We start from the raw sequence: 6000 nt of genomic DNA, 5'->3' as shown, positions 1-6000 counted from the left end.
TATATAGTACAGGCTACAACAGTAGTTGGTTAAAAGATAAAACAGCAAACATAATTAACATAATTAATAATTAAGACATCTGATTCCAAATTATTAAGGGAAGTTTATTAGCTCAATAGTAAAATCCCAATATTAAGACTTTTCTGGTTTTTGCCATTTTTGGTTATAGTTGTAATGCTCATTTTTCACTTCCACACATGAAGCTTGATATACTGATACTCCATGAAGCTTGATATGCAATATAAAGTCATTGTTCAGTCACATTTTATTTCAGTCTTTCTAAGAATTAGTGAAAGTAGAGTGAAAGACCACACTTTTACTCAGTAAATGATTGTACAAATTGTTATTTTAGACATTTGTTACACATTTTCATACTACTTTATTTATATTTATTTCATTTTATTTGTGAACCAAATCCTTGGGTAAACTGATTTCAATAGCCAACACAGCTCGCTCACATGAGTAAAGATATGTTTTCATATAAAATATGATAAATTTCTAAAATGAGACATATTTTCAAATTTATAGCTATACTTTTTCTTTATGCAGTCAAATACAAGAACTGAGATTGATCTGAACATTTCGATCTAAAACATATGGGTATCATGCTATAAGTAAAAAACTTTAAAGTTATGTTTAAATTTAAGACGATATGCAAAAGCAGAAAATGCCCTGAAACTTCAGAGGGTTAATAAAAATAGTTGGAAATAAACATGGCGAGCTTAATAAAAGATGTTTTTATACACAATGTTCAGTAGCTCCACTGTGAGAGGAACAGCTTGGCATGAAAGTGAAGTGGATGAGTGAATCCTGTGCTTCCCCAAGTAGCAGCCTGTTGTTTTCAAAGATCGACCCCCAGTGATGTGACTTGGATTCAGCCACATGGTCCAAAAAAACCCTATAAGAATCAATGGCCTGGTTTCACAGTGTGCTACCCAAAATTGCTTTAGATGCTGATAGCCTACCTGTTACTTTTTTGCTGTTTATGACATGGTCCTGTTGCAGTCGAGGGTGTTTCTCAAGAGCAGACCCTGGTGAAACATTATAGCATTCACGGTATAGACTGCAGAAACTATGCTGGGGCTGAAAACAAGGATTTTACAGACACTGATGGACAAATTACTACTAGTGTTGGTGTAACGTTGAGCGGTAAGGAGGCTGACGCATGTGCTGAGAGGAGCAATTTAATAGGGGCAAATCAGGGTCGTTTAGGCAGTCCAGGGTCACAGAGCCGACACGGAGAGTACTGGGATACATTACAAAACAAAAACACACGAAGGCAAACTAGGGAAAGCAGGCTGTAACTAAGGCAGGGGAAAACTCAGGACTAGGAAACACAAAGGCTAAGATAAACACACAGGCACGGAATACAAAGAAACAACCATCAAAAGTTCAAACATTAATTCAAACAATGAAACCATGAAACAATGAAACCATGAAACAGCGAAACAAACAATGAACAGCAACAACCAAGGTACACAACAGGGTTTAAATACATGAACTCGAAACGAGGGACAGGTGTACGCAATCAAACAATGTGAGGACCAAACAAATCTATGGAACAGAACTACACATGGGAAAACACGGAACATGGAAGGGAATGATTGTGACAGTTGGTTTGTTTTATCTATTCTATACAAATCAGTGGTTAAATAATTCTAAACATATTCTTATAAATATTCTGAAATAGTGTAAACCTCTAGCAAAAGAGCAAGTGGCAGTGGTAAATTCTAATAAAAATGTAATGTAGGCAATTATAGACAAATGTACCAAGATGAATAAGATGATGTTGTCAAGACTTTTAGGAGCCTGATATGCTGCATGGGTTGGCATTTTCCATATTCAAATACAGGAGTCATGCCTGGAGGAAATGACCGCATCCTTGATTAAAGAACATTGTGCTTGATTTATTGTGAAGTGTAGACAGAGTAAATTTATGTTCACCATTTGTCTATCCTTTGCAGTGTCCTTCAATCTTTGTAATGGCAAACCTCAAAAGCTAATAATACTGCACAGGATCACTTTTGCATATATGTGAAATCTTATTATAGCACAGGTCAACAGAGGTTAAATGGAATTATCTATTTAATTGAGGAGCTTGAATGGAAGCTTCCTAACTGGTCACTGTGCCCAAAACAATGTCCTTGGAGCATTTTCAAAGTTCCCAATTTTGAGGAATGGACTGCAAAGAAATGGAAATGCATTCATGAGATGTCCATAACATGAAATTAAGCTCCCACTTTTTGCCCATGTTTGGTTTTCAGCAGTTAAAGTGATGTGATAACAGTGTAGATGTTGATCAAGCTCACACACTGGATGACAATGGAAAAAATACTGCAGGCTGCCTTATGCACAAAGACAAGTGGAAGAAGATGTAATGCATACGAAGAAGGGACATGCCAAAGATAGGAGTGCTGTGACAAGTACAGGAGAAAGACATGGACAGAACAGGTCTTGGTCACAGAAAGGATCTGCTATGGTTTGTCAAGCTTGAAAATTAGAACTGGAGAAGCATAGAGAGAGCTAGGAGTGTTTAACCGCATGCCTCTGTTTCTGTTGCTGACTCTCCTCTGCTCACTACTGACCACTGGTGAGTCAGTGTGCCTGAGCCTAATCATTAAGCCCACCTCTCTGCCTGCCCTTAGTTTGTGCACTGTGGCGATGTCTACCCTGCTGGGGTTGGAATTGGATACCTGCTGTCCATGGTACTGAAGGGCAGGTAGCACTGGAGATATGGCGTGATGTGACTTCCCCCTAATGGTCCAGTGTCACAGTACCCCTCCAATCTAAAGTTATTTTCTTACACAACTAGGAGCCTATATGAACAGGCTTTTAATTACATTGATTCCACTGATTCAACAAAGGTATGGTAGCAAAGCAGCTACATTGTAGCAAAGCAGTTACAGTTTTCTTTAAGCTACTGACTTCTTGCATCTAGAGCTAGGTAAGATATGAATTGGAACATACCCGCAACCTGTTTCAATAATTTATTAAAGATAGAGTTACAAATTAATTTAATATATAAACTACACATTGTTAGAATAATATAGACGTTTTATTTCCAAATGTGGGAAAATCCATTTGAGGTTTATTCTGGTTTCTTCTCCTCTTTATGGTTCACATCCACATATTCCTGTAATCAGCAGGAGGATCTCCACACATAATGTTCATGTGATACACAGAGCCTAAGATATCCAGGGGAAACCCAACAAGGATGGCATATCAGTGCTTCTGAACTGCATTTCCCACACAGCTAGATCTATGTGGAGCTGCTTGTGGAAGGCAGGCTAGGCCATAAATGGTTTGGCAGTCAGTGCTGGGCAGAGTCATGTCCCTTTCACCCACACATGAACCAGCAGACTGAAGACATTCTAACTGATTAATATGAGGGAGCTGCCATGTTAGCTCTGCTCCTGCAAGGGTTATAACGAGATTGGTCTTAGAGAATATTTTCATATGCATCGAGGGAGTGTTATCTGTAGCACGAACATACTGTGTCTGATTATCTTGTTATGCAAATTAGAGGCCATGTGATGAAACCATGTAAGGGCTATCTTCAATTTTGATGGGGCCAGTGGATTTTGTGTGTGCGTGTGCATGTGTGTGTGTGTGTGTGTGTGTGTGTGTGTGTGTGTGTGTTTGGTATACATAGTGGTTCAGATGTGGATTCATAGATATTAAAGATTTAGATTTTCATCCCATCTGGCAGCATGTGAATTATTAATCCTGTGATACTGTGATGTAGGTGTTGCAAATCACTGAGCAGTATAGGGACTCCAGGGACTATTTGTGTGAAATGTTTCTGTTTAACAGCTTTTTTTCCTGCTAGATAATATATGAGACTGGATACAAGAAAATGGCAAATGGCAAAAAAAACAAAACAACTGAATTCAGTCATTAGCATATTCATGGTTAAAAAACTACACAACAACTACACTACACTTCTAAACTACATTAACATCCGTTAATATATAATGGCATATACCTAGCTGAGAGTCATTCATGAGCCTGAGGGCACAGCAGTGATGAAGCCCCCACACTTGAGTTTAAATGGCAGATTAGATGTAGACTATAGAGACCTGTCTGATCTTCTCAGCTACTTTGACAGCGGCAAGCAGCAATCTGCAGTGTGAAATGGAAAACTCCAGTGACGAGTCCTTTAAGAGTGGGTGTGAGAAGCTAGGAGACAGATTTTTAAAGTGTGAACATCAAAAGTTAGGGTGTGCGTACAGGCTTCACCCGCTTACCTCAACGCTGAACAGGCTTAAAAGCTTCCTTGCCCTTCCCATCCCACACCCCACTGTGTAAAATGAGTGCAGATTCTAATGACTTGCCAACACCCATGGAGAATGGGGAATGGACAGAGACGTTTTAGTCCTTTCAGTTCACCATTAACTGAGTGTTAGAAGTACTTTACAGATGTCTCTAGGGAGACACTAGATTAGCATTTTAAAGAAGCTTCTCTACTATTCACACCTTCAGTAAGTTAGAGTGTGTGCGGTATGTGACAGCAAGCTGCACCCCACGTTAAGACAGAGGGGACCAGAGATGCTTCTGGGAAGCTGGGCATGCCCCACAGTGCTGAACTCTGGCCATAATACAATTTTCAGCAAGGAGATTTTGGATGGCAGTGTCAGCCTGGGAGCGAGAGCAAGACATGCATGACAGTCCTGATCCCCCGATCCCCAGATCGCAGCTGCAGCTACAACAGCCACTCCAACAGCAGTGAAGCAGGCAGCAATGAACACAAAATCCCACGTCTCTCCTCCTTTCTTGCCCATAGATGGTGGAAAACGAGGGAGGGAGAGAATGCTGGCCACCACTGCAGTGTGTGCGGCCCCTCCCTCCATCCAGCATCCCCCTGAGAGAGCTTGCTCCTTCCTCTTCCTCTTCCTCTTCCTCCTTCCCCTCTCCCTTGACCCTAATTGTTGAAAATAAACTGTCCCTTCAGGGCTTGCTACAGTATTCTGGGTGCTCATGTGAATTTGTGCTGCCCTCACCGGTGCAACTCCGCACACTGTTTTTTTTTTTTGTTTGTTTTGTGAGTCTCTTTGTGTGGGGACAAACTAGCCTTAATATGATGTTGAAGAAAACTCCAAAAAACATCTATGGCTTTTATCTGAGAACTAAAAGGAAATAAATTATGCTTTGGGTTAAGTGCATAGCAACACTTAATAAAGACTGTAGATCCAGTCTCCCCCAGGACAATCCACATAATCTTTGCACTCCTGACAGACCCATTCCTGTTCTGGCCTCACCTGCCATAAATGAGCAGCTTCTTGTGAAGCCTTTACTAATCCTATAGTCTTGACAGTGTTTTTTTGCTTTGTGCTTTGTTTTGTCTGGTTTTAATTAGATTAACCTGTATTTAGATTATGATTGTGGATTTCCCTCTGATAATCTTGTCTGCCTGTGTCTTAAATCTCTGATGTCAGTGTTGCAAAAACACTTGTGTTAACAACCCCACCCCCCACCCCACCAAAAAATACATGTTGTCTGCATTCCTAAATAACTTACACACATTTGAAGCTCATGTATATCAGTGTAGGTGTGTTTGTGGTGAGTATCTTACACATGCACACACACACACACATACGCACACACACATGCACACATACACATTCACGTGCACCTCAAAATGCCTAGCTCTATAATGGTCCCTCAGAACAAGGCTGATGGGGCATGTAATGTGAGTGTGATTCCTGCAGTATCTCTCTCAAACATTCGGCCTGCAGCAGGGCTTGAGCACTTCAGCCTGCGGGATTTTCTAGCCGAGCACTGTACTTACTGCACACAGTTATTTGCGTCCTCCTGTGCTTTTCTCCAGCTGGAGTTGTTGTGCGGGTTTGACTCGATAAATGCACAGTTGCAAAACCAGCCTGCTGCAACATCTCCCTTTGCCGCACCCCTCCACTTCTAACCGGAACGGCTCACTATTGTGTGCCCAGGATGGGTTCTTCCGCCCTGTCATAACCTCTTTCACTTGACTCCAGTATTCTT

Source organism: Electrophorus electricus, chromosome 6 (genome assembly GCF_041902795.1).
Source record: "Electrophorus electricus isolate QZ-2024a chromosome 6, ASM4190279v1, whole genome shotgun sequence".
Taxonomy (NCBI): Eukaryota; Metazoa; Chordata; class Actinopteri; order Gymnotiformes; family Gymnotidae; genus Electrophorus; species Electrophorus electricus.
This window is presented reverse-complemented; position numbering follows the sequence as displayed.